The following is a 22004-nucleotide window of genomic DNA, read 5'->3' as shown; positions in this document are numbered from 1 at the left end:
ACTCTTGGGTTGCTTATTTTTTTTACCAAGGTTAAATGCTTAAATAGGGTTAATTTTCTTAATGGGTTTTAAAATAAATTTAATAATACCCTTGGTGTCCTTAAAGGTCATAATTTTGCCCATGCCTATATATACAAGCTCATTTGCAAAATTAAGACATGATTAGCACCTAGATTATCTTTAAAATCTTATAAAAATTTGAGTGCTCATTTTTTCATATACCAAGTCAAATACACTCTTTCTTTGTGATTCCCTTGACAAACCTTGTTTCCAAAGTGTGTTAGGGTGTGATCTTGATTAGCTATTCTTGCTCAAAACTCTCATTGAATATAGATTAATTGTTGATTTTATTAGAGAGTTTTAGCTAAGGTTTTCCCCTAGTTTAACTAATATTCTTTGTGTGGGAAAACCTTGTAGCTAGTGGGTCTTTGCATAACCATTGCAACACTTGGCTTGTGTTTTTGATTGTGCAAATATAATTTTCACAAGAAAACTTTTCAAATATCTCTTAAGTTATATTTTTCTTTTAGAAAATCATTTGTGAGATATTTTGAATACTCTTGTTGCAAATCTTTGAAACCCTTGCTACAATTGACCAATATTGATACTTGGTTTTAAAGATAGATTAATTGTACACTCTTTGTGGTTATTGCATATTGACATGTGTTAGAGTGTAGTTGAACACATTGCACAGAGCTTATAGTTCCTATATTATTGATTTGCATTGATTGATTTGTATTGGTACATATCTGCTTATCGAAGAAGCATTATATTGTACACAGTTTGTATTGTAAATGCGGTTGTATTCCAGGCGTGGCCTGAGGGGGCGGTAATCCAGCCTATAAGGATTGTTAGGGCCTTCTCCGCCCCGCAAGGAGAATTTGTAAAGGTTGAGGTCAGCCTTGTGGTAATTGACCTAGTTGTATTAGGTGTCGCTCCGCCCATTAACTGAGCTTATAGTGTAATCCTTGTGCGGGTGTGCCAAGGCAGGGACATAGGCAGGATTGGTCGAACCCCGATATTATATTCGGTGTCATTTTTACATTTCATGAATTATATTCTACTTTGTGCTTGATTTAATTTCCCTGCTAAATATATTGCGTATCTGATTGACACGGTATTGTATCTTGTTAAGAAATACTGAAAGTGTAGTGCTTGTACTGAATTTGGTTAATATATCATATCTGCAATTTCATACATACTTAGATTGCCACTAGATTGCGTAATACTGTTGCTAGAATAGTGGTTTAACCTAGGAGAAATTTTTTGAAATACTAATTCACCCCCTTCTTGGGTTTGCACCAAAGCTAACATAAGTTTTAAAATATTCAGTATTTATAAAAGATATAGAATATGTGCAGTGATTTTGAAAAATTTTGGCAGCATTTTGTCTAAAAATGTGATTTATCCCATAAATATGTATGCACAAACACCTCCAGATGATTCAAATTAAAATGAGCTAAGTGCTGACATTTTAAAATTCAAAAACAGATTTTTCGTACACATCCATTTTCATTTTAGAAAAAATTTCAATATTTTTGGGAAAATTTCTACCAAAAATCCGGCAACATGCCGTCTGTAAACCGGACATTTCCTATATTAAACTTGCCCAAAAAGATTCTCAACCAAATAGCATATCACAAGTTTTGAGCATGCGAGAACCTAATATATCTACCAGCAGACAATTTCACATCAACTGCATCTATCATGCAGGAGGCTTTCAATCAGATAAGCATGTATATATATATATATATATATATATATATATATATATAAGCAAAATGACAATCACCACAAGATAGTATTTGTATGTATCTGTGTATGTGTGTGGTGAGTGTGTACAGCCGAAAAACAAAAATAAAAAGCTATCTTAGGTATTACAAACCCCAAATATAAATGTATGTAAATAAAGCATAAGATAGATCAAATATAAAACAACTGAACTCCAAGGACTCCTCTAAGTCTCACCATCATTGTGGTTGTCATCATCATCACCACTCACCTCCTTCTGATCCTCGTTGATGTCCTCATCATTCATCTCTCTCGAGTGCTTATTGAGCATATGGAAGTTCGCCCGCACATTAGGCTGGAACTCTGAGAACTCACCATAGAGAGCATAAAGCTTGGCCGAGGAGGAGGACGCCTGCTCTGTCATGGAGGTCTTAAACTCCTGAAATGATGCTGTGAGACCAGTGATGGCCGCCGTGATCTTGGTGTTAGATGGCACATGGGGTTGTTCCTATGGAATCTCCTGAGCCCCTGGTCCTCTCTCAGGAATAGTAGGTAACCATATGTTACCTGCGAGCTCATACCCCATCAATGTCAGAGTGGTGGAGGAGAAGACGTTAGTGCTCTTTATCTTTTTTAATAGTGCATATGGAGTCCTCGTGAATCTCTCTCTAAAAAACATCTTAGATAGGATGCCTCCATATGGCAGTATGATCCTTTTCCTACAGTCTTCACAAATATCCACCTGAGGATCAGTCTAGGAAGATCCAGCTTCTTCCATGTGAATAAACACCACATGGCAAAGCAGTCTAGGTATGAGACATGATCCCTGCATCTTGACTTCGACAAGATATTATATGAAATCAAGTAGTGTACCACCTTTGCCTCTAGAGTCAATGACCTGTAACTAGGGGTGTGTACAAGATCTACCATGGGATGAGACATCACAAGATTCATAAAAGTGCTCATAGTGAAGTCTTACTCATTTAGCTAGGTCGAGGTGAAGTCAGGACAGTCGAAGTCGCCTCGTTGGATATCAAACACCTCAGCCAGGTATGCATCATTGAAATGGATGTCTGTCTCAAACACCCTAGAATAGCAACCCTAGTCATCCTGCCCAATGTTGGCATAGAATAGCCTGACGAGTATGGGGTAGATTCCCCTAGGCTGGAAACTTATAAACTCATACCATCCCTGGTATCTGAACATGTCTAACTCATTATTACAATACGTCTACATAAATTGAATGTCCAGTACCTTACCAAGGATGGGATCCTTGAGCCGTAAAACTTTATCATGCTTGATCCTTTTTTCTGGTGTACGGAACCACTAATCAAGCGCAATGCCTGCCTCAGCGCGTCTTTAGTCTCTAGACATGGTAGGAAGAAATTTTTCTAAGAGATACTAGGCTAGGGATAAAAATGGAGTGACTGGAAGTGAGGAAAACTAGAGCTCTCAAGAGTGGAGTGAAAATGAAGCCTTTTCCGTGGGTAAAAATATTTATATATAGCGCGGTTCGGGTGCTTGAATAAGAATTCAGTTGCTCAAACTGCAATGATTATCCCAGGCACTAAGTATGTTTGGTTAATTGAACAATGATTCGGTTAGGTAAATTGCAAGCGTCTTTTTAGTTTTCCAATGCTCGGTAGCCCGAACTCACTTGTTCATCAAAGTTCAATTGGCTAAAATATTGATTCGGTTACCCAAATATATGTTTGGTTACCCAAAACATGTTCAGTTGCCTGAATGATTTTGAACTAAAAAGTTCAACAGCCTGAGTAAGGTTAACACGTTGGGCAACATTTTAAGTTTGGACGCCCGATGAGAATAAGCTGAAATGGTTCAGTCGACAGAACTATGCTGATTTCTCTTCCTTTGACCTTTTCTTAATATATAAGACTCCCTATGATTTAGATATAAGACCTAAGGTTTGTGGAGTCTTCTTGTTCTATTCAATTTGCACTTGGAACAGTTTTAGGTCAAGAAGAGATGGAATCAAATTTTTCTTTTAGTCTCCACACTTGTTTCATTTTAACCCCTTTCCTTTTGAACGCACAATCAAACTTGGTATGTCCTTTATTTTTACACAATGCACAGTAGATATGGGTATATAAGGACCGGAGGAGGTACTAGCATAACAATCAGATTCGCTCACAAAGTACCCCATATACAGATTTTTCTTCTTTCTATTTCTAATTCCGTTGTACCCTATACCTTCCTTATCTAAGGTCATCTTTTGTGATCCTAGCAACTTATGAAAGTTTTCCTTCCCTCTAGTTAATGTTTGGATGATCTTAGACTAGTCTTCTATTTTCTTCTCTAATTCTTGCATTCTTATGTTTTTAAGACCCTTGCAAACATCTTGTAATTTAATAAGCTCTTTAATCATGTTGTTTTCTTTTTGTTCAAGTTATGCAATCAGAAGATCTTTATTATTATCATTAGAGATTTTGGATTTCAAGATAGACATTTCTTTTTCTAATGATTCATTCTTGTTCACTAATCTTTTGATTTTCAAGTCATTTTCTCTTTCAGAAAGAACTTTAGATTCACATTCTTTCATACATGCCTTATACTTGTTCTCCAAAATAGTATATTACTTATTAGATTTAACAAGTAACTTATGAATTCTAACATATTCAATTTGCAGTTCTTCAAAAGTAGGCATGCTTTCACTATCACTACTATCATATGATTCTGAATCAGATACATCATTCAAATCATCACATTAATCACTTCCAGGTTTGTCTAATAAAATGGAAGGAGTTGAGATTACCTCATCATTAGTCAAAGCAACAAAGCACGGATTACCTCCTTCAAGATCCGTTAAGCTTGAGTCACAAGAAGTGATCACTTTATTTTGCATGGATGCTCCATATTTCCTCTCAAATTCATCCCATATCTCTTTGGCATTGTTACATGCCATAACCTCACATAAAATATTAGAATCTAAAGCATGTAGTAAGGAATTCATAGCATCGAAATTCACTTACACTAAGTTCCTATCATTATCATCCAACTCATATTCAGATTTAGGAACGTTAACACAATCAATGGTTTCTACAGGCATAATATCACCCTGATTAATGACTTTCCAAAACTTTTGAAATTAGGAATAGCTTCCCAAGAAGGGGGCTGAATTGGATTTTAAAATTTTCTTTTAATTCCTTTTAAGATACCTTAAACTTCCTTTATTTCTTTTAACCAATTCTTGACTTGTTTGTTTAATTCTTTAATCAATCAAGAACTTAGTTCTTTTATCTAATCAATAGCACAATTAAACAAGCAATCAATTAAACAATATCTTCAAACCAAACAATCAATTTATTTGCCAAGTACAAGTTAAACAACAAATAACCAAACCAAGATATAAAGTATTCAGCACTTTGGTGATATAACAACTTAATATGGTTGTTTGTTTATATTTTCCAAATTTGAACCAAGCCCTATAGCGAATGATAATTTATGCTTGTTGATGTAAAGCCTTGTATAGATGAATCAAATCACTCTTTCTAAATATTTATAACTCAAATAAACTCTTGGTAAATTTATCTTTAGGATGTTAACCAAGCAACGTACTCCCGTAAGGTTTCCGTAAGATATGGTGTAACCAACGTACTCCCTTTCGGTTTCCGCAATCCAAATCAAAATTAAACCTTAAGTTCGTTTGATTTCCATATATTACGTAATATATATGATTATCAAATAAACTATCCACGCAATTTAAATATGCTGAAAATAAAGAGTAAGGGAAAGAGAGAATGAGACAGATATTTTTACGAGGTTCGGCTTATACCCAGCCTACGTCCTCGCCATTGGCAAACCACCAATGGATTCACTAAGCTTGTTCCATTGACGGGCGGAACAAAACCTTTACAAGTGATACCCCATGCTCAAACACTCCTTCACTAGGCTAGAGCCCTCCTCTCCAAACAATGTCCCCTCCTTTGGTCACTCCTTTATGCTAGAGCCCCCGCCTCTCTAAGAAATATCCCCTTACTTAGTCAATGATCCAAAAAATCCTTGGAATGTCAAAGAACTACAAGAAACACAGGATAAAATCTGCGTACAAGTATACTCTCTTAAAGAGCAAGTTAGTACAATTTCAGCACTATATACTTGAATGTAAAATATCAATATGAAATACAATGAAGTTCAAGTGTAGAATTCACCAATATCCTTCTTAGATGAGGATTAGAAATAGGAATTCAGAAAAGGAAGGATTAGCACTTCAGAATATCTCAGCAAAAGAGTTTTGCAATGAGTGAGCAAGAGAGCTTTGGAAGAACAAGAGTGCTTTCAGTTTTACAAATAGATTTTTCAATTCTTGGATGTATTTTGATTTGCAAAACCATGTATTTATAGGCTTTTAAACTTGTTTCCATGTTGCAAAAGTTTTCTTAGAGAGTTTCCTAAGTTTTTAGAAAGTTTGGAGCTCAAACGGCTATATTTTAAAATATTAGAATTTAGAAAATTTTCCCGTCGAACAGTGTTCAAATGTTTGAAGATTCGAGTTCAGTCATCTGAAGTTCTTGAAACCCCTTAAAAAATGAACTAGACACAGGGTCAGATGTCTGAAGTAGGGTTTAGATGTCTGAGGTGTCAAGTTCAGGTGTGTGAAGTGCCGAGTTCAGACGTTTGAATAGCTACTACCTCTTTAAATCTGTTCCAGAAAATCTTCAGGGTCTGAAGTGTCGAGCTCAGATGTCTAAGGTCGTTCTGTGTGCTATTCAGTCATCTGAAGTCCCTCCCGTGAACAATATTCAGATGTCTGACAACAGTAACTCCGTTTCAGTGTTTTGGCCATAACTTTTTCTTGTATAAGTCCAAATTAGGTGTTTTTAGTGTCAAAAGAAAGCTAAGAGAAAATACTACAACTTTCATGTTGAACACATTTTAAAATAAGGTGATTTTGATAGAGAAAAATTCACCTTAATGCAGCTGTATAAAAACTGACAACATTTGGAAAAACTCTTTTTTGTGCTTTTCATTCCAAAAATGATTCTAACCTTTTTTAAAAAAAATATTTGACCTTATAAAAATATTTTCCAAGTATGTCCAAGTATGTTAAAAGGTATTTAGGTCCAAGAAGTTAACCTAAGAGTTTCATAATATTTCAAACGATATTTTAACCATTAAAGCACTTACATGAGACTTCTAAGACATTAACATTCTAGGTTTTTTGAGTCTTCATGCTTTGTCCTTGGATTAAGTCCATATTTTCTTCAAGCTTCCATATTCTTTGAGCTTTCTCACTTTGCCTTTCTTTGGCTCTTTTGACTTTAATATTCCTTGGCTTTCAACAACTCATTCATGTCCTCATAATCTTCAAGGTTTAATATATCATCTTTAAATCCATGCCTTGACTCTTTTAAGCTTCATTTGATCCTTGTGAGCACTTTGACCTTGCTTTCTCATATATGAGCCTTGAAATATCATTACTCACACAAATATATTAAATTTCACTTGTTTGTTAGCATCAAAACAAGATAACAAGATTGTAAGCCTTGTAAGGCCAACAACTTCCAATTTAAAGCTTTCACAAATACAGTCATTCTAAATTTCCATACAAAATAATTTTCACCATAGAATACTGGAGGGTGCATAACTAATCTTCTCTTGCATGAAAGGAATGCACTACATTTCAGTTTAAGTGACAAGGCTCTGATACCAAATGTTAGCTTTGGTGCAATCCCAAGAGAGGGGGTGAATTGGGTATTTAAAAATTATGCCTAGGCTTATCTAGTCCAACAATCAGTATTACGCAACCTAGGAGGCGGTCTAAGTAGTTTCAAACCCAAGCAGATATTTAATCAATAAACATACAGGTGCAAAAAATAAAGTGCGGAAAATAAGCTCACACCAGATATGTTATCGAGCTTCGGCCAAAGTGCCTACGTCCCCGCCTTGGCTCACCAACACAAGGATTCCACTATGGCTCACTTAACAGGTGGAGCAGCACCATTTACAACCAGGTCAATTAGTGGGGCTAACCTCAACCTACACCTTACCAGTATGGTGCACCTAGCTTTCCAATCCGGGTCTAAGCCAATCTAGGACTATTCCACAGGGCTAATCTCCCTCTTCACTCAACCTACACCTTGCCAGTATGGTGCACCTAGCTTTCCAAACCGGGTCTAAGCCAATCTAGGACTATTCCACAGGGCTAATCTCCCTCTTCAGGCAGGCCCATGCCTGGAGTACAACAAATGTAGATGAAATTTTGTGAACACGGAAATATGCTTCTTTAAACAAGCAGATATGTACCACAGTATAGCTCAAATAATAACACAAGCACGAATGAAAGAAAATATGCTCAATGCTTAATGATGTGTGCTAAATACTCAATCAAGTATAGATAAGCAATCAGGATCTAGAGTGTATATCTAAGCAAGCTTTGAAACACAATATTCCATATCACAATATCAGTTTAGGGTTTCAGAAAAAAATGATACCAAGATGATTCAAACAACCTCAAAAATATGTTCTCAATAAACAAAGCACAAGAAATGTTTGAATGCAAACTTGAAAAAAAATTTCGAACACAAAAATATGGGTTAAGGTAACTTGCAATGACAATGCAAGAACCACAAGCCTCTAAGTCTTCCCACACAAGATTTATTAAATAAAATCAGTGGGAGAACTTTAAGCTTTACTGTCAATAATAAAATTAATCAAAGAGCATAACAAATGAGAGTATTAAGCTAATGAGAATGAAACATAAATACTCTAAGCACACTCACAACTCTTGGATAATTGAGAAAAATGAGGCTTTTGAGTGTATGGGAGTGTATGGGAGTAGTATAGGATAAAATAGAATTTTGAAAATTTGAGAGAATTTGGCCTTAATGATTTTTGCTAATCCTTACTAATTTTTGCAAATGAGCTAGTATATATAGGCAATGGGCAAATTATGACCGTTGGGGATATATAGGGTATTATTAATTTTGTTTAAAAACCAATTAAGAAAATTAACCCTGTTTACCCCTCTTTGATCTTGGTAAAAATAAAAACAACCCGAGAGTTTCGGGTGCCTGACCCAAGATTCGGGTGCCTGAACAGACACAACAAAAAAAGGCAAATTTGAAGTTCGGATGCCTGAAAATAAGTTTAGTTTACTGAACGAAGCTTATTTTCCAAAAGATTGCGGTTTGGTCGCCAGGTCTAAAGTTTGGTATGCCGAACTTATGTGTTCGGTCGCCCGAGGGTAAAATGAACGCAATGTTCGAGTGCCCGAGTTGGTGGGAAAGTGACCGGAATCAGGTTCGGTCGACCATGGAGGATGTGTTTATTTTGGTTCGATTTGTCGAATACAGGTCAATATTTTGACTGGTCCACAGTTCGGTCGACTGAGGCAATTTGTACTGCTAGGTTTGGTCACCTGACCACTCACAAAATTTGGCCTTTCAGTCTAATTTTTCTTGAGATAATTCCCCTGATATATTATGTGATATTGGGGACTTAGTGCACTGTGTGTAGGAACCTAAAGTCCAACTAAGGTCGTTTTGAGCATACACACCTATCATGCATGATGCAACTTATTACAAGTTATATTGAGGTGCAGTCCATAATTACATTACATCCCAGAATAAAGAAAATAAAAATAATTACAACTATGACATAACTTTCTTCAATCTTTTGTTTGATCATTGTACGCCATCATAATATGACTTTCTATTCGAATATATGCGTAAGGTGAACCTGCATGCACGTCTCAGTACAGACATTAATACTAAATACATTTATCATTATCAAAATCGGGATATGACCAACTAGGTCAATAATGTTCACTAAATTACATCTTCGTAGATCCTAGAACTTCCATATTCAGACTATTCACATGTCCCTTTAAAAAAAATCTCATCAAAGCCTTCAAAAGTCTATTATAGTTTAAATTTTGTAAAATTTAAAATGATGTAGGTGCCAATAATTGACCAACGCATCATGCTTGATCTTTTGTACTTCCTAAATCTTGAGGAAAAGGCGGCCTGAACTATTTTTAAGTTTGAAGGATTTGATTGGTGGATAGGTTGAAGGTAGTCTTTGTACTTTTGCTACCCCAACATCCTCTAATTGATTTTTAAAAGCATACTTTAAAAGAAACTAATGAATAAGAGTTAGTTGAAACTATCGTAAAAAATTATTTGACCTTACTAAAAAAAGTTGTACATTAGAAAAAAAAAAAAAAAGACTGATTTTGAGATTCTAGTAAAAAACCAGTAAGGTACTCAAAAATATTTAAAACGATTAAATTAAATATGTATTTTTAGAATGATAATTTTGTATTATTTGAAAAAACTAAGAATAACAATATGATAAAAAATTTTCTTAGGAAATATTTAATTTTTTTTGCTTTTAAAAGTTTTTTAAAAAATTTAAAATCGGAGGTGCTCATTATGCATGTTATACCCAAATACGAGGTTCCTAAATAGGAATTTATATGTCTTTGACTAACACCACCTACTTAAAATATTTGACATTATTTATGTATGTTGTCACAACGTCCCCACGGAGCGAATGGCGCCCCGAGGTGATGCAAACTGAAAAATGTGATTAAGTTTTGATGTTCATGAAAAATGGAATGGTAGAGTCGCTACTAATCTTTTGGAGTGTGGTTAGAATACTTGATTACTACCCAATTAAGGGTAGAATCAATTTGTATTACCAAAGCAGGGATCGAGAGTTCGATTACGTGAGACGAAGATTTTAGCACCCCTTACGCGCCCATTCTACGAACGGTACCTAATTAATCAAAAATTATCCCAAATTAAACTTAATAGTCTTTGATTTACTCCCCTATTGTGAAATTACAAGAAATGCACATACTATTTAATTCCCTCAGAAATTAGGACAGTCGGAGCGGTGAAAAGCTCATGCCCTTTTGTTGAAATCATTGGGAAGGAAAATCGAAAAAATACGGTACAAAATAAACTCCCGGTATTTTAAAATTTTGTAGGATTTTTTTAAGTATGAAAATAATATTCCGGGAGGTTTTCGGACTTGTACGGGATTGAGAGATGCAAAAATAATTTCTCAACCTCAAAAACATTTTTCTAATTTTTTTGATTTTTTTTTTTGTATTTTTCACTATTTTTCCCAAATTTTTAAGTAATTAAATAACATAAAAGAAATTAAGGCAAAATAATGAAAATTAAGTGTGAAAATATTTTTTGAAATTTTCTCCTAAGTTTTCTAAACTTTCTGTATTTTTCCTGAATTTTTTTTTATAATTTTTGTGAATTTCAAAGCAATTTTTAACCTCAAAATGCTTTTTTAGATTATTTTTTTTTGTATTTTTTCCAATTTTACATGATTTTCCCAAGTACAAAAAAACAATTTTTTTATTTCACAATGTCTTTTTAGAATTATTGTAATTTTTTTTATTTTTATGGCCTTTTCTGAATTTTTGGGATTTTCCTGAATTTTTAAACTATTAAAATCATAAATTAAAAAGAAACAAAATAGGAACTGATCCAAGATTGCAACTGGGGACCAAAACGGTTTGAGAAAGAACCGGTCAACAAGGGTGGTCAACAAGTTTTAGGCCTGGTTAGGGCCATGGCACGTGTCGCCTCCTAGATGGATGGGAGCATGCGGCCGTGGACTGGCGACATGGCTTGATCCAAGCTGTCCCTAGGGAAGCACTGATCGAGGGGTCATGAGAAGGCCACACCTTGCTTAATGTGTGTAGAAGGTAGAAGGTCCATGTGTCGATAGTCACGTGGAGGCACAGGCATTAGGCAGGCTCTTGGCATGACTTAATCGTGGCCGTTGCTGGGGATAAGAGATCCAACGGTGGAGATGAGGCACACACGGATTGCTGACTTGATTGGATTGTGGCTTTGTAGGGGGCTTCGATCGAACGGTGTGGAAAAGGTGCACACGAATCGCCTACGTGGCTTCAATCTGGAGCGTTTGGCAGAAAGCTCCAATAAAACGACCATGAAAGGAACCGCGTGGCCTTTTGATTGGATGGGCCAAAGTGCGCCATGTGTTTGTATCCTGTGGTTTCAAAACCTAAGACATTTAAACCTCAAAATTTCCATTTTACTCATTTCTTCCCTCTCCATTTTTCTCGAGTATTCTCTCTCTCCCCCCCCCCCTCTCCCCTTTTCTCCACTTTCCCTCTTCTAGAACCCTCTTAGACGAAACACTTAACCTAGACCAAAGCTTCTACTAAAACTTCCCCCTTGCCCAAGCTCTCTCTCTCTCTCTCTAAAACTTCTGCTAGAAACCCTAAAATTTCCCTTCCCTTTTCTTTCTATGTTTTCTTAAAACCCTAACTCTTCTACTTCAAAACCTTAGACAAACGAAACCCCAGGGTTTCTTTCTTTCCACTGCAACTTCAATCTTCACCTGCAACTCCCTTCCTCTCCTAAGCTTTGTCCCTCTCTCAATCTCTCTTTTCTCGTTCTTTAGACTCTCTCCAACCCAAGTCTCCCTTTCTACGACCCTCACCTTCTGCATCAAAACCTTGCACACCATAGACGAACCTAGATTCCTCTCCATCCTCTTTCTCTCTCCTTTGCAACTCCCTTCGAAACTTTTCTTAAAATAAACTCCTAGAAACCCTTCTTCAATATTTGTTTTTTTTTGGATGTCAGACTGAGTCCTCAGTCTCTTGTCACGATTGCAAATAGCCGACACCCTAATGGAGCTTGGAGGAGGATTATCAATCCAGATTTTAAAAGAAAAAAAGGGGTTCCTTCAAATTCCGAGATAAGCTTTTTCTCTTTTCTTTATTTGTTTGATTTTCCTCGTTCTTAGACTTCTTCATTCAAAGTCTAATGTGTGTGTTTGTGGTGTGAATATGATACTGTTTTGATTGTTGTGATCCAGAGGTTGGATCTCGTATTCTAAGATGGAATGCTGTTGATTTTTTTTTGCTATTGATTGAATATTGTTGATCTTTGCTATTGATTTTGGGGCTTATGGTTCAAAGGGTTTTGGATTAGGGCCTCAGGTTGAAGACGAGTCCACTCGTCTCAACCCGATGAGTCATGTCATGGGTTGACTCGTACCAGTCAACTCGCAGGAACGTGCATCGACTCGGGTGAACCTGAGTAGTCTGGAGACTTATGGGAAGGGGTTTACACGTGTTGGGTCAGTTTCGTTTTCAAATGAGTTTGGACTAGTATTTTTGAATGGGTTCTGGGTTGGTTTGGAAAATTTTTTAATAGGCTTGGGCATGTTTTAAGCAATGGGCTTTGGTTGGTTTTTAAATGAGTTGGGTTTGTGTTTTTAAAGCAAACGGGCTTTGTGGGTTTTTAAAAATGAGTTGGGCTTAGTGAATTTTAAATGAGTTGGGTCTGGGAGAATGAAAATGAGTTGGGCTTCGAGTCATGGGTTCAATTTGGGTACGAGTTAAATGGTTTCTAGTTCAGAGCAGAAGATTTGAACCCCGATTCGAGTTAAAGGTTTGGATTGGGAGATTCAAATCTTAGTTTGGGTTTGGGTCTAAGATTAGGTTCAAAATATGAGAAAGGGGGGGTACCTGCATTCGCACTCACACACGGCATAGCACAATTCAGTATGTAATCTAAACCCAAAACGAGAATTACACTTTTACCTCAAACCTTTCTCTCCTTTGGTGTTCCTTTCAAGTGAGTGGAACTAAACTGGTATGTTTCTGTGTTGTGACTGTGTGGGTGCACTGAGTAATGCTCTCTGCTCTCTACTTCTACAGAGTTCTCTATCAGGAGCCCTCTGGCTATCTCCCAGTCTCTCACTCTTCCCTGAATTCTTCTTACTCTTAATTCTGTAATTATCTACTTTCTCAACTTCTGTAGTGTAGCTTTCTAATTGTTCTAATGCTCTCTCTTTTCTCTTTTTCCTCTCAATTTATGCAGAGTATCTATAGAGCTTATGTGGTAATGCTCTCCGATTGTCTCCTTTTCTATAGTGCTAGCCTCCCTATTTATAAGGAGGCTTGGGGCTTGATTTAGTGCCAAAAATACCCCTCTCAAAAGAATTCCCTCTTTTATTCCTTACTATTAGACCAAGTGGTTAAAAGTCTTTCATTCCAACTGTGTTTTGATGACAACAACACATTAGTAGTTCTTTAAGATTACTAACCTTTTTCTCCACTCCAGCTCAGTTGCACGGAATGGCTCCAAAGCAAGCAAGTTTCAAGCCAGCCAAAAGCAACATATGGCATGATCAGAACTCAACCACTCAAACCAAAGCACTCATAGACTCTACACAACAATCACATATTCTAAAGTTGAGTGTGAGAGTTAGAGAGATTTTTTCTTTAATCCTTTGTGTTTGGAGTGACTCCAAAGAACAAGCAAGAAATAGGCATATCACATACACATCACTAGAACACAAGCACAATCCCACACACATACAACAAGACAAGTAAAACTGCATAAGATGTCTAAAAACCCTCGAACATGTTTTATTAAACCTAATACATCTTAAAGTAGATCAGTGATCACTTCTCAAAAAAGGATAAGGACCTTTTTACTTCAAACTTAAAGAAATTTTTAAGGTAGTAAAAAGGGGCCTCGTCGATGAACACAGGGCTTCGTCGACGAGAACAACACAGACCCTCGTTGATGTACACGGGGTACTCATCAACGAGAATATACCGAGAGTACCTAAAAGTTCAGAGCACCTTCGTCGACGAATGCAGGGGATTTGGCGACGAAGCTTGTGCGCCTTTCGTCAATGTACACAAGATACTCGTCGACGAAAAGAAACCGAGGCCTACCTAAATTCAAAACCAATAGCTCGTTGATGAACACAGGGCTTTTTCAACAAAATCACTGAAGAGCTCGTCGACGAAGGCGAGACCTCGTTGACAAATGTCAAGCTGCAGACCTCATTTAATGCACCAGAACGGCTGGTTTTCACCTTGTCTAATATCAATAAATGTCCAACAGCTCTCCAGTGCCCATCTCACCCCTTTGGTGTTTAAAATTGGTCCTTTGCATTAACTTCAAAGTACAAAAGCTAATTGGTGGTTGAAATCACTCATTGTGCATTTACTTTAGTGTCTCATTTGTGCAATCACTTGCCCTCTTGCTCTTGTTCTTGTTTACACTCCATTGAAAAAGAGGAAATAGTGTGAGGATTATATTGTGATATTTAGCTCAAGAGGAGCATTTAAGTTTGTATCTACCTCTCTTCAACTACTTGTATTGAAAGGCTCTTTGTGAGCCATTATAAGGTGTCTCTAGGTGAGCACCATTATAAGAGCTCTTTGTGAGCATCTGTGTGTATAGGCTTCTCCACTAGAAGGAGGATTGTATAGTGGACTTTGGGAATCCTTGAGTTGGTCTCAAGGCATGGATGTAGGCGGGGTGTCGAACCACATTAACATCGCTGTGTTAAGTCTCTCTTCTCTCTTCTTTCTTGTGTTTCCCATTCATTGCCATTTTCTTAACTTTTATATTGTGATATAACACTCTTGTTCTTGGCAAGATTTTTTTGTGTTTGTATAAAATTTGCATATTCGCAAAAAACGTCTATTCACCCCCCCTCTAGACGCTTATCCGGGCCAACAAGTGGTATCAGAGTGCCAATCACTAGATATTCGAAGTAACTCCCAAGCGGGAAGATCAATATGGTGGACGTGTTTGCCCAAGGTCAATCCGTGGACCGTCCACGCAAATTCTGCGAAACTAACTATCCGACATGGAAAGATCGAATGACAATCTTCATCCAAGCCTATGACTACCGAATGTGGAACGTCATCATCGAAGGAGACTACACCTTCAAGAATAAGGAAGAGGATGACATACCAATTGTGAAACTTTCCAAGGATGATGCAAAGCTAGCACAACTAAACTTCAAGACCAAGAATTTCCTTTATTGTGCTGTGAATGATGAAGAGTACAATCAAATCTATGGATGCAACATGGCTAAGGAGATGTGGGAAAAGCTTCAGGTAACGTATGAAGGAACAACCCAGGTAAAGAAATCAAAAATTTATATGTTGGTTAAAGAATGTGAAATGTTTAAAATGGATGAGGGTGAAACAATTACTGCTATGTTTACTCGTTTTACACATATCACAAATGGACTAAAAGCACTTGGTAGAGAATACTCTATGGAAAATAATATGCAGAAAGTCCTTTGCTCTCAATCGACATCCTGGCACATCAAGTCCACAGCAATTGAGGAAGCAAAGGACCTATCAAAGGTCACTCTTGACGAGCTGACTGGGTCTCTCATGACCTATGAAATCAAGAAGATAAATGCTACCATAGAAGCTGAAGCACCCAAGAAGGCTACCGGAATTGCCCTTAAAGCTGGAAAGCAAAAAGAACCTGTAGAAGAGGAAGAAAATGACAATGATGACAAAGTTGCCCTTCTCACAAAAAAGATTCAGAAATTTTTTGATGAACAAACAAGGTGGCAAACAAAAGGAGAAAGAAGAATCAAGCATAAGGTGCTACAATTGCAAAAAGATCGAGCACCGCATGGCCGATTGTTCTCTCTTAAAAAAAAAACGCAACAATTAACAAGGAGAAAAAGAAGTTCAAAGCCATGAATGCAATCGAATGGGATGAACAAGATGGAACCTCAACCGACGAAGAAATCAAAGAAGTTGCCAACTTCTGCCTTATGGCGGATGAATAGAGTGAGGGAAATTCTGATGACGAATATCTTCCATCTTATGACGAATTAGAAGAAAAATAGGAAACTCTACATTGAACTGATAGCTGCTAAAAATAAAAACAAACTTTTAGAAGAAACTCATGCAAAATGCAAACAAAAACAAGTCTGCTCATGTGATACTTTGAAAGAAGAAAATGCATCTCTTAATTCAGGAAATGAAAATCTTACTAAGGAATGTAAAAATTACAAGGAGTCTTTTCAAAATGAAGTCGAAAGCTTAAAAAGGAAAATCATTGAAATTCTTCATGAAAAATAAAAATTGAAAAAGGAAGTGGAAGATTAAAATAATACAATTTACAAATTTACAAATGGTAAAGAAAACTTTGATAGGCTACTTGGAGTTCAAAGATTTGGAATTTTCAAAGAAGGATTAGGATACGACTTATCGTCATCCGAATCAATAGGTTTTGCAAATCTATGTGCTAAAAGAAGCTCTGTGTCAAAGAAAATTCCTACACCTAAACCAAATCCCTCACATGCTAATAAAATTTGCTTATATTGTGAAAGAAAAGGTCATGTACGGTTTACTTGCCCCTTCAGGGGAAATAGAGGAATGAACATGAAATACAAATGGGTGATTAAGAACGCTAACCCCATAGGACCCAAGACAATGTGGGTACCAAAAAAAATCACTTGATGCTGTATGCAAGTAAGTTTAAAGACCAACTCCGCAAGAAATAAATGGTTTCTTGATAGTGGATGCTCAAGAGACATGACGGGAGATGCAAGCGAATTCCTCTCTCTCACAGACAAAAAGGAAGGATTGGTCACTTTTGGAGACAATGCCAAAGGAAGAATCATCGGTAAAGGTAAAATAGATAATTCATCATTGGCTATTGAAAATGTTGCTCTTGTTGATACTCTCAAACATAACCTGTTAAGTGTTAGTCAGTTATGTAATAAAGGGTTAAACATTACATTTCAATCCACCCAATGTTTAATAAATGATTTAAACGGAAAAACCATACTTGTAGGAAAACATGAATCCGACATATGCACAATTGAGTTCGACAATATTAAAACTTGTGACGTTAGATGTGTAGTAGCTACTAATGAAAATTGCTGGTTATGAAATAGAAGACTAGGTCATGCTAGCATGGATTTACTACATAGGCTATCATCTAAAGAACTAGTAAATGGCCTACCAAAAGATAATTATGCAAAAGACAAAGTTTGTGATACATGTCAATATGGAAAACAAGTTAAATCTTATTTCAAAGCCAAGAAAATGATATCTACCTCAAGACCTTTAGAATTAATCCATCTTGATTTGTTTGGTTCTAATGACATCGCTAGTATTAGTGGAAAATTGTATGCTTTTGTTATAGTTGATGACTTATATAGATTCTCATGGGTAATTTTTCTTGCAAACAAAAGTGACACTTGTAATGCATTCATCCATTTTTGTCAAAAAATTCAAAATGAAAAGGGAATGTCAATTGTTCACATTAGGAGTGATAGAGGAAGAGAATTTAGAAACAAAAAACTAGAAGACTTTTGTAACAAAAATGGCTATTCACACAGCTTCTCCGCACCAAAAACTCCACAACAAAACAGAGTAGTTGAAAGAAAAAATCGAACACTCCAAGAAATGGCTAGGACAATGCTTAACGAACATAATTTGCCAAAATTTTTCTGGGTAGAAGTCATTAGCGCAGCTTGCTATGTTAGTAATCATGTCACCATTAGATCCAAGTTAGGAAAAACCCCATAGGAGATATGGAAGGGTAAGAAACCTAACATTTCACATTTTAAGGTTTTTGGATGCAAATGTTTCACATTAAATGATAGAGATCATTTGGCAAAATTTGATTTAAAATCCGATGAGGGAATCTTTCTAGAATATGCCATGAATAGCAAAGCATATAGGGTGTTCAACAAAAGAACTCAAATTGTTCAAGAATCAACCCACGTTGTGTTTGATGAAATAGACCCTCACACATCCAAAACAACTGTTGAAATGGAAGAAGATAATCAAGTCACTACCTTTAGAATTGAAAAAGAACTTGAGCAACTTAAGATAAATAATGATCAAGATAGGAACTGTCAAAACCCAAAAATTGATTATCAAAAATCATCTCCTCAAGAGTCTAGTGAACCAGAAGAAGAAAATTATGAACTACCTAGGGCTTGGAAATTTGTAAAGAATTACCCAACTGATCTTATCATAGGTAGTCCATCCAAAGGAGTTAGCACTAGATCTCACCTAAGAAGTGGATATAATCGTATAGCTTTCATATCCCATCTAGAACCAAAGAACTTTGAGGAAGCTGAAAATGATGAAAATTGGATAAACGCCATGCAAGAAGAACTAGACCAATTTGAAAGAAACAAAGTATGGGACTTAGTTCCTAAACCCAAATTGGTCTAGTTCTTGAAAGAAACAAAGTATGCGACTTAGTTCCTAAACCCAAAAATACCACAATTATAGGCACAAAATGGGTGTTTAGGAATAAAACTATGAAAATGGCAATATTGTTAGAAACAAAGCTAGATTAGTCGCTCAAGGGTATAACCTATGGCAAGACTTGAAGCCATTAGGATGCTTCTTGCCTTCGTTTGCTACAAAAACTTCAAACTTTTTCAAATGGATGTAAAATGTGCGTTTTTAAATGGATATATAAATGAAGAAGTTTATGTCAAACAACCTCCAGGATTTGAGAGCCACACACATCTCAAATATGTATACAAGCTCTCAAAAGCCCTTTACGGACTTAAGCAAGCACCAAGAGCATGGTATGAACGATTAAGCAAATTTCTCCTAGATGATGGATTCACAAGAGGTAAGTTTGACTCCAAATCATTCTTAAAACATAAATAAAAGGATATGCTAGTTATACAAATTTATATAGATGATATCATCTTTGGTGCTACAAATGAGACTTTGTGTCAAGAATTTGCCCAAATCATGCAGAAAACCTTTGAAATTAGTATAATGGGCAAATTAAACTTCTTCCTAGGGCTGCAAATAAAACAAATGAAACACGAAATCTTTATAAATCAAGCCAAATACGTTACAGACATGCTTAAGAAGTTTGCTCTTGAAATGGGAAAATCTAAATAACCCCTATGAGCATCACAACAAAACTTGACACCAATGAAAAAGGGAATAATGTAGGCCAAAATCTTTATCGAGGAAAGAATGGTAGTTTGTTATATCTCACCTCTAGCAGACCTGACATCATGTTCAATGTTTGTTTATGTGTTAGATTCCAATCACATCCCAAAGAATCTCATCTTCATGCCGTAAAAAGAATCTTTAGGTACTTAGCAGGAACACATGACTTAAGACTCTTTTACCTTAAGAATGCTCCCTTTGATCTCACCTGCTACTCAGATGCTGACTATGGAGGTTGCAAAACCGATAGAAAAAGCACTAGTGGAACATGCCACTTCCTAGGACACTCTTTTGTGTCATGGTTTTGCAAAAAGCAAACCTCCGTAGCTCTCAGAATACATTGTAGTCGGTAGTTGCTGTGCTCAAGCCTTATATATGAAGCAACAACTTGAGGATTTCAGAATTTTAGTTAAGGGTAATCCTATTCATTGTGACAACACTAGTACCATCAACATCTCAAAAAACTCATGCCTACACTCTAGAACCAAACATATTCACATAAGGCATCATTTTATTTGAGACCATGTCCAAAAAGGAGATGTTGAGTTGGTTTACGTCAATATTGAAAATCAACTAACTGACATCTTGACTAAGCCTCTCAATGAAGAAAGATTCAATAAAATCTGGCATGCCCTAGGCATGTGTACTCCCTCAGATCTATCTTAGGATCTTCTTATTGCTTCCTCCTTCATTCTAAAGCCCAACCTAAGTAAAACTCCACTTTTCTTCCAGCCCTCATCGACGAACACAGGGGTCTCGTCACCAAATTTTCCTTACTTTCGTCGATGAACACAGGGTCCTCATTGATGAATTCTGTCAAGATGCTTCGTATTCCCGCTCACACATCTTACTCATTTTCAAACCCTAGCCCTCACACCTCGGTCCCTCTTCTTCCTCTTGACCCTTTGCCGCTCTTTTACCCCTTCCCATGACTCACATTATCCTATGCTGCCCAAAACCCTTCAACCTTCCTAGCCTCCTACCACCCTCCAGGCCTCCCTCACAACCGCACGCACTCTCCAAGCTCCCATCTCCTTGCCACTCCTCTGGTGACTGCAGATGCAACGGCCAACACTCTTTCCTCCAACCTTCCATGGCTCCCCGACCTAAGTGACGAACCCTTCAAACTAAGGCTAGCGAAGGCTCATCTCATTGTCCTCCCACCGCTCCTCCTCAGCCAACCCTCACTGACTCGGATCCCCACTTTGTCTTCGCAGAGGCCGCCTATCATTATCAAAACGATATTGTAAAATGGCATATCGTTCACGGGAAGATTATGCCATCCGACTTTCTCCAACTCCATTTTCCCACTTTGCTTTCCAAAATCAAGGTCATTGGGTGGGATGCTCTCTTCGACCTAGGAGAGCTTGTCTATAAGGACCTTGTTTGCAAATTCTATGCCAACTTTGTCCCATCGCATCGCGGCATTGCTGCCTACTCCACGGTCCGCGGCATCCTCATTCGGCTCTCCGAAGATACATTCTCTGTCGTGCTCGGATGTAGCCTCTATCTGATCCGAGGCCTCCCCAAGGCCTCCTGGCCCATGCACTTTGAATGGTTTGACTCTCACACGACACTTAAGCTAATTACTAGTAATCCTTGCATTCCTTCGATCTCCCGCCCTAAATCCAAGGACCTCACAGTTGAATTCAGGGTCTTCCACCATATGATTACGTATAATCTTTGCCCTCAGACCGGTAGACAGAATTGGGTGACCTTGGGCGATATTTTTAGTGTGTATTGCCTATGGGTTGGGCGCGGTATTTACTTACCCTCTGTCATAGTTCAGAACATGGAAAAGAACCTCAAATGGCAACAGGGTTGCCTTCCCTATGGTCATCTCCTTATGACGTTCTTTGATCATTTCGAGCTCATTCGCGCTGGTATGCCTTGCATTCGACCTACACCCGAGGATACATACACCGAGGTGACCCTTCGTTGCATGCATTTTGAAAAATACGATGCTACGAACATGTGGGTCAAAACCCACGAGCAGGGTCAGGCCCCGGTGGATGAAGTTGAGACCGCCATGGAGGAAGATGAAGAGGATGAGGATGCCTCCACTGACCATATCTTGGAGCGCCTAGACGGCATCTAGCATGCCATGACATAGTTTGATATGTGTAATTGGGCTCACATTGACTCTATTGATGTGGCACTTACATTGCAGGACAATAATAATCGTGCTCGCTTTGACTCTCTTGATGCTTCCTTAGCTGCTCTTTTCGACAGACTTGATCACCCGCGGGAGTGATCCTCCATAGCTCTTTTCCCCCAATTTTGATAATGGCAAATGGGGAGAGCTAGATGATATAGAAATAGGCCTTTCCCTTCGGATGTAATCGGTTTGGATACTTTTTGGCTGTAGTAGTACTATCAGATGTAGGCCATGTTAGAGATTCTGATGTAGTAGTTTATTGTAGTTTATCGATAAGATAGTAACAGTCCTTGTTATAACTCTGCATGTACTTGTGATTAATGTACTTGGTATGTATTATGATTGTCAAGGAACATGAATGAACTAATGTTG

Source organism: Malania oleifera, chromosome 4, assembly GCF_029873635.1.
Source record: "Malania oleifera isolate guangnan ecotype guangnan chromosome 4, ASM2987363v1, whole genome shotgun sequence".
Taxonomy (NCBI): Eukaryota; Viridiplantae; Streptophyta; class Magnoliopsida; order Santalales; family Ximeniaceae; genus Malania; species Malania oleifera.
This window is presented reverse-complemented; position numbering follows the sequence as displayed.